Genomic DNA, 9,662 nt, shown 5'->3' with positions numbered 1-9,662 from the left:
AGGCCCAGTGCACTCCATCCTAAATATCAACTGAGCAGATCTTGTAGCAGGGCAAATAAAACAATTTTTTGCAGGAACTTGACATCCCAGTGATTTTCAGGGATGCAGATTTTATTTTTAAGTATTCAGATACTAAAACAAACAGACACAGATATAGAGCAAATCTTAAATTTTACACATAAAGGAAGACCTAGATGAAGAAAAAAACCCAGTAACTTCTGCCTTTAAAGCTAAATTGTCCTTTTACCCCACCCCATCAGTCACATGCTCACACACCAAATCCATACTTGTGGGACATCCAAAGTCCTGCTAACAGAAAATTCAGCTCTTCACATCTCAGTATAACCCAAATGGCAATATCAACAGAATCTGTGAAAACCAAAATTGACAAATAAACATCTACATATCAAAATAGAATTTCATACCATAAGCCTCAGCCTTGTGAGGATTGAGAATACCCAGTAGGATGGAATTCTGATTGTGGATCAGAACAACACAAAACCATATGCAGAAATGGAATGTGCTAAAAAACTTATTCTCACCCTTTAGTCCTCCCAAAAATCCCAGTCAGTTTTACCAATGGTTAGCAATTGTGGGAGCTGAAGTTCAAAATACCTGGAGGAACAAAGGTTGAGAACAACTGAAGATTGATTGATTGGGAAAGCTACCTTTCCCACATTCAAAAAAAATCAATGGAAGGGTACCATGTTCCCTAAAACTCCTCCTGTTCATCACCAGTGATATCATACTGTAACACATAGCCCCAGGTGTTATTGAGTATACAGCTAATATTGATTCCAGGATTCCTGGTGGCTGAACACATGTGCAAAATTACTGTAATGTAAAGTCAAATGAAATCTATACACATTTCTAACTCTATCTGCTACTTTTTTATTTCACATAGCTCCAAAGTCATTCTCATTTTCTAGTCCGATTTGCTTCCTGGCAGGACTGTGAAGTTGTATAATTCATCATGGCCATCTACAAACCAATTGTCAATCACCTAGGGTGAATTCACCACATTTATCATGCACATAATCTGGCATGGCATGGCATGGCATGGCATGGTATGTATCAGTTCCTGACTGAGTTTAGTTCCATTCCTTACTACTATCACCAGTGGAAGGCAGATTAGGAACATGAATTAAGCATGCCTGTACAAAAGTCTATGTCAGACTTTTAATGTCTTAATCTCAGTAAGCTTCTAGACACTAACCAATTTAGCAAAATCCCAATCTAGAACAACTTTATACCAGTTACAAATCTCTGCTTTTATTCAGGCTTTACTGTAAAAGCCATACATTCCTCTTTCTACAAGCTGCCTCAGGTTCATGTGAGGCATCTGACAAAGTTGATGCTGAAACCTTCTGACTGGAATGGAGTCAACAGTTTTTACTCCCACCTCTTAACATGTGTCATGTCTATCACTTTTCCTTACTACTCTTGCTGATGGTGATGAGCCAAGATGCTTCCGAAAAAAACATAGCTGAAATGTTGTCTGTTGTTCTAGAAACTCATTTCATCATTGTTACTTCTCCATTAGTGACACATTTATTGAAGTCATCATAACATGTTGAGTTTTTAAAACAAAAATGTTTTGTTTTCCTATATTGGGACCATCATTAAAATATTGTCATTTGCTATGTGTACCAGACATCAACCATATGTAGATTTCACACTGAGATATGGCAATAAGGTATTCCCATCTCAGAAGATGACAAATGGGTTCTGACAATGACTTTATTAAGTTGGACATGGTCTCTGTGTGCTCACTCTTCTCATTTATTCTTAAGATCAGTTCTTATTCCTCTTGGAAGATTTCTAGGACAGATAATATGAACCTTTTTTTTTTTTGAAGTACTCATCATTACAAAGACATCTAAAACAGCAGATTGCCATTAATGATGCAAAAAATTCTATAAGTTTTTTATCCTAAGAGTTCTTTTTTAAAAAAATATCCCTCTGAAATGAACAAAATGGTAAAAGAAATCCCCTCAAAATGAACCATTGATTCTGTGGCTTAGTACAATTCAGTCACAGTCAGTGACACCAATATTAACTCTTAGGGTTGGGCATTGAGATGTCCTGGCACTGCAATGCTAAACCAAGAGTTAATATTGATGCTCTTCTACAACACTGATCAGTATTACAAATATTTGCTTTTTTGTTGTTTTAAAGTGAAAACAAAATTACATGCAATGGTTCATGATTCCAATTTTTAAGAGATTTCAAAATGATCGCAATACATCTAGACACTGGAGTGCTAGGTTCTTTATGTATTTATAGGAAAAAGGATCTCCATCAAAGGAAAACTAGATGTGACATGGAATATTGATGTTTATAGTCCTTTTGTTCTCTTGCTTTTCTTTTTTAAGTACAGCAGATATTAGCAGGATCCAAGATTTTGGCCATCTACAGACCTTATAAATTGCAGGTAGGGAGGAATGAAGCCTTTTTAATTCTCCAAATTGTATGCACCCTCACTTCTTAAGCTACTTTTGTCCTAGATTCAGCAAAAGTCCCAGCAGAGTGGTCACTTGAATGAAGAAAGAAGAGAAGATAAAGAACGATGTCCTATTTCTTTACTTTCTTTTTCTTTTTAGTTGACCATGGTAGAAGGCAATTCTATCCAGTCAAGCTTACATGATAGCTTCCTGTGCTACAAATCTTGTAAAAGATTAGGAGTCCTGGTGTATTTTTTCCAAGATCTGATGCTTAAACAAGCAAGCAGAATTTTGTTATTCATTTTGCTTCTGTATTCATTTTGCTAAGGGCACCAAACCTCAGCCAACATAAAGTCCTGAAAATGCACTGAACATGTGCACTAAGACTATATCTATGCTGTAAAATTAATGCACTTTGACACTACTTTAATTGTCATGGCTCAGTGCTATGGTATCCTGGGATTTGTAGTTTGATGAAGTAGAGAAGGGTAACGCCTCCAACTTCCATAATTTTATAACATTGAATCATGGCAGTTAAAGTGATGTCAACTTCATTAACTTCATTAGTGTAGATGCATCCTAAGTTAAAAACCAGGTGCACCCTTGTTCAGTAGGGCAGTGAAGCCACAACAGGCTCTAGTCAAGACTGTAAAGGTGCTTAATCTTAGCCTCAAAACAGCTTCAGTACCTTGGATAACTCTGCAAACTAGGAGTGTAGTTCTCAATACACTGACATTGGAGTCATCAACCACACTGCTAAAAGCTAGTCACCATCTACTGTTCACTTGTGTGAATTGCACTATTATCAGAACACATTGAACCTTGTGTGACAGGGCCACCACTTTGATTCCAGCTCATCATCATGAAGCCTTAGATCATCACAAAGCAAGACATAAACTCATTTGTTGGCGAAAAACTATGCATCGCCAATTTCTTCATTGATTTGTACTTATCAAAGTACTCCAGTGGCTGTCCACCAGACCTGTATGGAAATGAGAGCATTTCTTACTAAATCATATTGACCTTTTGGCTTTCCTCTACAATATACAAAGTCAAAATGCTGTATCACAACTTTTGCTTTGAAGTATGTGCATTTATTAAAAAATAAAATATCATGGAACTCAAACTGGGATGTGCAGGAATGGAGAAAGAAAGAGACATTATCCTGGCCAAATTAGAACTGTTAGATATCAGGATACACCCATGTGTTCCTGACATACCACATTACGATTTTCAACCAAATTAACAAGAAACATGCTTTATTAGCACAAGGAAAAGCAGAGTAGCAGCATAAAGTGTTTTTAAAATGCCTGTTTTATGTTTTGTAACAAAAATAAATGTTCACATTAAAAAGACGGCAGGTTTTCTAGACTTTTATTGCTTACAAAGTATTTCAGGAGGCGCAGCATGTTATGTAAGCTTCACAAGGTGATATCTACTCTTCTGGATAACTGTTAAAGATAGAGGAGGTCTCTCCTTTTTAATGAGGCCACCTTAATTATATATAACATAATATATTATTGGGACATTAAAGACCTCTTTTGATTTTTAAGAGAATACCTGGAATGAGTTTATTTCTGTAACAATGATATGTGCCATACTGATAAGAAAGACAGCTTCTACATCTTCCTGGGCCTCGGCTATGATGTAGCTCATTACATTAGCACAAAGAAAGCAGGAAATAAATTATCAAAGTGTATTCAGGCATGGCTAGAGATTTGACAGCACCTACCCTGTAGAAGATCCATCATTCTGGAGAGGCCCTGGATATTGAAGGGACAAGCTTCAATGGAATTAAATTCCTAAAATAGAGGCACTCTGTTTTCTGAAGTTTAATATCAGATGCAAGGAGATCTGTCATAAATGTAAAGTGTTATTGGACACAGCAGTTTCCTTTTCTTGGCAATCAGTATCTTTAATTTGTGCCTTATAAACAAGGCAAGTTAGCAAGCATAAGGAAGCAATAATTCATGCTTTAGGTCTTATGGATATAGCTTCTACAAAGCAGTAAATCTGTTGACTTAATCTGCCAGGATCTTAATATGTATGTATGTATGTATGTAAGGGGGTGGGAGAGAATAGGATCTTGAAAATATGAATTGAAAATCATCACTGATCAATGCCAGTCTTATGCAGATATTTAACTAAACTTTCAATAAATGCTCAGGGTAGAGAATTGACACACTGCTTTTACAAAAACTGGCCTGCAGTGCTTACCAAAGCAACAAGCCTTCCAAATGATATGAATTATTCCAAAACATCAATACAATTTGTGTTTGTGCTACCAATGAAATCATATTTTCTACTGGAGCAGCTGCATTGTGTGAAACAATGAAAAGGAGTAATGGGCAAGTTCCAAAGGGAGAATAACACAACAAAAGCAGTGGGCTTTCTTCATTCTTTTAGAATGTTAAGCTGTTTGCTAAGCAGATTGAAAATAGAATGTGTCTGCATATGATGTCCTTTTAGAGCAGTGATTAATGGTTAGCAAAGTGTTCCATTGTATACAAGTTCATTGGGAAAGAGGAACACTCAATACTGTGTAATAGAAACCAATTTTGGTCTCTGTTGTTCTCCATTTCTAGGCTATTTTGAAGATACACAGAGAACCAGAGTTATTACTATAAGCTCTAGAAATAGTATTCAGAATCTGCAGCGTTGGTGTACATTACATAACGTTATGTGTATGGAGAAAACTTCATGTAGACGAGAAGCAGACAAGCCTCCATCATGCCAAAGCCAAGAGGCAGGTAAAATACTCTCCCTCTGTCCCAACTGCCACACTCCTGGCCTCAGAAGAAGAGAAGGAGCAGGCACAAGTCCACCATATCTAGGCTCAGAAGCAGATGAAGAGGGAGAGAAGAAGAGGTGCCCAATGCATCCTGACATGCATCGCACCTCTCTAGATGATACCTTTATGCACAACAGAACACATTGTTCCCAATATATGTAGATACTAGGCATGGGCGAATAAATCGGAATCGTCGTTATTCATAATAAACTAGTTATTTGTATTAATATTGAACTGGGTTCTGAGGTGGTTTGGCACTTCTGAATTAACCTTCCAATTCAAAACATTGCAGCCCATCCTCGGAATACCTTCGAAATACCTTCGGATGAGAAAGCGTTTTCAACCAATCTCCTACATCGGGGTTATGAGCCAACGAAGCCTGGAGCGATTTCACTCCTGGATATAGCATTGAAAAGGAGGAGGAAGAGAAGGGGTGCGTTTTGCAAGCATGTGCCTCCCTGTGCACAAAAAAATGGAGCGAGGAATGGGTGGATGGAAAAGAGGGAGGAAAGGGTACCCTGTTTGCTGCTCCTGCTCCAACCAACCCAGGGCTGACTACCTGCTCACGGAAGGCCCTCTCCTTGTCTAACTCCCTCTGCAGCCTCTCTGCCCAGGCTTCAGTGGCGTCAGCTTGCTCCTGAAGGCTCTGGGTCTTGCGGAGAACTGCCTCCAAGGATCTCAGCCCCACTGCCATCAAGGAAGGAGGGAAGGAAGGAGGGAAGGAAGGAAGAAAGGAAGGAAGGAGGAGGAGGAGAAAAAGGAGAGGAAGGAAGCTACAGAGGTTCCCCTTGGCTTCCCTTTCTCTCTCCCTCTTTTGTACAAAGTTCTCCAAAGCTTTGCAACCCCCCTCCCCGGCCCCGCAACTCCCAATCCAGATTCTCCTCCTCCTCCTCCCTCCCAAAGCAGCTGGATGTGAATCAAGCACCAGCTTTCCCTCATTGTCCTTCGCCTTCCTCGGCTGAAGAAGAGGGAGCCACAGCCGCCAATGATCTGATTTAAACTGGATTATATGAGTCCCCTCTGCCGTATAATCTGGGAGAAGAAGAAAAGTGATGGATCTGGACCAAGCTTCGCACACAGACCCAACATGGCCAGCTGTGAATCCTGGGGGAGTGTTGGGGGGGGGGGGTTTGAAGCCAGACTTTTGGGAATTGTAGTTCACCCACATCCTTATACATTTTCTCATGGGGGGATTCATAAAAAACAAAAGATTGAGGTTTTTTCCTAAGACATAGTGTAACATCGGAAAAGACCCACTCCTAAGCGCTTTCCCTCCTGGTTAGAAGCGGGCTAAGCCCCATCGGAAGAAACCCACACAGACCCAACATGGCCAGCTGTGAATCCTGGGGGAGTGTTGGGGGGGGGGGTTTGAAGCCAGACTTTTGGGAATTGTAGTTCACCCACATCCTTATACATTTTCTCATGGGGGGATTCATAAAAAACAAAAGATTGAGGTTTTTTCCTAAGACATAGTGTAACATCGGAAAAGACCCACTCCTAAGCGCTTTCCCTCCTGGTTAGAAGCGGGCTAAGCCCCATCGGAAGAAACCCACTCCTAGATTATCTTCTTATCCCAGATTATCTAGCAGTGTAGACTCATATAATCCAGTTCAGAGCAGATAATCTGGGATCAGATCTTGGGATATAGCAGCAGTGTGGAAGGGGACTCAGGCTGGATCTACACTACCCTATATACCAGGATCTGATCCCAGGTTATCTGATTTAAACTGGATTATATGAATCCCCACTGCCATATAATCTGGAATAAGAAGAAAAGTGATGAATCTGGACTAAGCTTTGCACAAAGACCCAACATGGCCAACTGTGAATACTGGCAGCTTTGTGGGTGATTGACCTTGGGATCAGAGAGTTATAGTTCACCTGTATTTGAGAACACTGAACCCAGCTATTCACAGATCTGGACCAAGCTTGGCACAAAGACCCAACATGGCCAGCTGTGAATCCTGGGGGAGTTTTGGGAGAGTTGACCCAAGGTTTTTGGGAATTGTAGTTCACCCACATCCTTATACATTTTCTCATGAGAGCATTCATAAAAAACAAAAGACTGAGGGTTTTTCCTAAGACATAGTGTAACATCGGAAGAGATCCACTCCTGACCGCTTTCCCTCCTGGTTAGAAGCGGCCTAAGCCCCATAGGAAGAAACTCAGTCCTGAGTGTTGTCCCTCCTCACTAGCAGTGGGCCCGTTTTGAGACAGCATGGTGTAGTGTAGTGGTTTGAGAGTTGGTCTACAATTGTGGTTTGACTCCCCAATCAGCCATGGAAACCCACTGGGTGATCTTCGGCAAGTCACACACTCTCAGCCTCAGAAAACCCAATGAAACAGGAAATAACATTTTCAAACCAGGAACAGATTTCCTTATTCAGAGGCTGATGGCCATCTGTCAGGAGTGATTTGATGGTGTACTATGATTTCTGTTCCTGGGTGATAAATGCCATTTCCTAATTGGTTCTGTCATAGAAACAAGGCAAAATTTTATTACACTGCCAAAACTTTGTCTTTGTGCAAGGGAGATGGTGCTATGATAGCACATTATGGTTTGCTGGGACACTGTACCAATTTCACTGAGTTTCAGCCACAAAAACAAAGTTTCTGAAGTAGAACAAGGACTTTCAAAGTATAGTCAATGCAATGAAACAGGTAATAAAACTTTCAAACCAAGAACAGATTTCTGCAATTATTTAAAAATGGTTTATTATAAAAGCTATGAAAATTCACCAAAAATCAGAGGATAAGGGAAACGTTTTGAAACTTGGTGAGCTAGCATTGGTAAATGTGTTCTACCACTGTACCAAGCTTGGTCAGGATAGTTCAAAACAGCAGGAGAGTCCTCCTCCTGACAGCAGGAGAGTCCTCTAAAATTTTCCTCAGTTCTGTTTTTCACTATTGCACATGCACGTCCGCCATTAACGAGGTAATTACAAATATTCTGAATTTTCATAAAGTTTTGAATTTTTTTTTCTTCAAAATTTGGAAATGACTTTAGAAACAAAGCACCAGCACTCTCTACTTTAGAAGCAAATATTCAACCATTTTATTCATGGATCACACATGCCTAGTAGATACTGTTGTGCATTTGTCTCAATGTGCATGTGTCATTTTGCTGGCTGCCCTACATAGTAATATAATTACCACCCTTTACTAGGCATGGATGTTGCCGAATTGCCCAGTTCTAATTTCTGCAGACCTAAATCTACATATAAAAAGGTATGTTCCATAAGTATCCCAGCCATTGCTTTCAGCTGGATTTAACTGCTTATTTTTGGAGAAGCAAATGAACTTCTCAGAGGTCTGCAATAAGTCCAACTGTTTTTGGAAATATCTACAACTGTCCTTCAAGATATGTACAGCTGCAGACATTCAATGAGTCATTTTTCTCGTGCATCAGAACCTGATTTGATTTCTTTTATTTAAACTATTTATACAACATTTATATGGATTATCCATCCCAGAAAATGTCAAACACAAATTTTGTGCCAGGCTTCAATTTACCATGTTCCCTCACTAATTCGCAGTTCACTTTTCGTGGATTCGCTGTTTCGCAGTTTTTCAATAAACTTTAAAAGACTATTATAAATAATAAAACATTACAATTTACAGCCTAAGGAAGGGAGGAAGGAGAAGCCAAAGGGAGATAAAATGTATTTATTTATTTATTTATTTTCAGTATTTATATTCCACCCTTTTCACCCTGAAGGGGACTCAGGGCGGCTCACATTACACATATAAGGCAAACATTCAATGCCATAACATAGAACAGAGACAGACACAGACACAGGCACCAGGCTAGCCTCGAACTCATGACTTCTTGGTCAGAGTGATTTGTTGCAGCTGGCTGCTAACCAGCCTGCACCACAGCCCAGCCCCAAGCGGCAACAGGAGGAGAAGGAGGTGATTTATCAACACACGTTTGGTTGATAAAGACTTAAAATAGTGTATAACTGCTAAAATAATGTATAAATATTAAAACAAATATAGTGTCCCTACTTCGTGGATTTTCACTTATTGTGGGTGGTCCTGGAACCTAACCCCCACAATAAGTGAGGGAAAACTGTATCTCTTAACACCTCTGTCTCTATTGTGAATCCACTTTGAGTGTTTCTAGTCCTTAAATGTAAAACCCATCACTCAATAACAAGAAATATATCTATCCATTGTGCTTCAAATATTTTTTCATTTTTTTCCCGTCCATGTACACTTCTATTCTGATCAATGTTATTACCCATTGATGTATATTTAAAGCATGGAAATTTGCATGACTGCTGGTTTACATTTTCACATATACAAAAATGGTGTGACTTTTCTGGTTTACTTGTATACACATTTCTACTATTATAAATATTTGTCAAATCCTATATATGATGTGGTGCTAGGATATTGGTATGCATTTTTCCAAGTATTTTGTG

The sequence above is a fragment of the Anolis carolinensis genome, chromosome 3 (genome assembly GCF_035594765.1).
Source record: "Anolis carolinensis isolate JA03-04 chromosome 3, rAnoCar3.1.pri, whole genome shotgun sequence".
In the NCBI taxonomy this organism is placed as follows: domain Eukaryota; kingdom Metazoa; phylum Chordata; class Lepidosauria; order Squamata; family Dactyloidae; genus Anolis; species Anolis carolinensis.
This window is presented reverse-complemented; position numbering follows the sequence as displayed.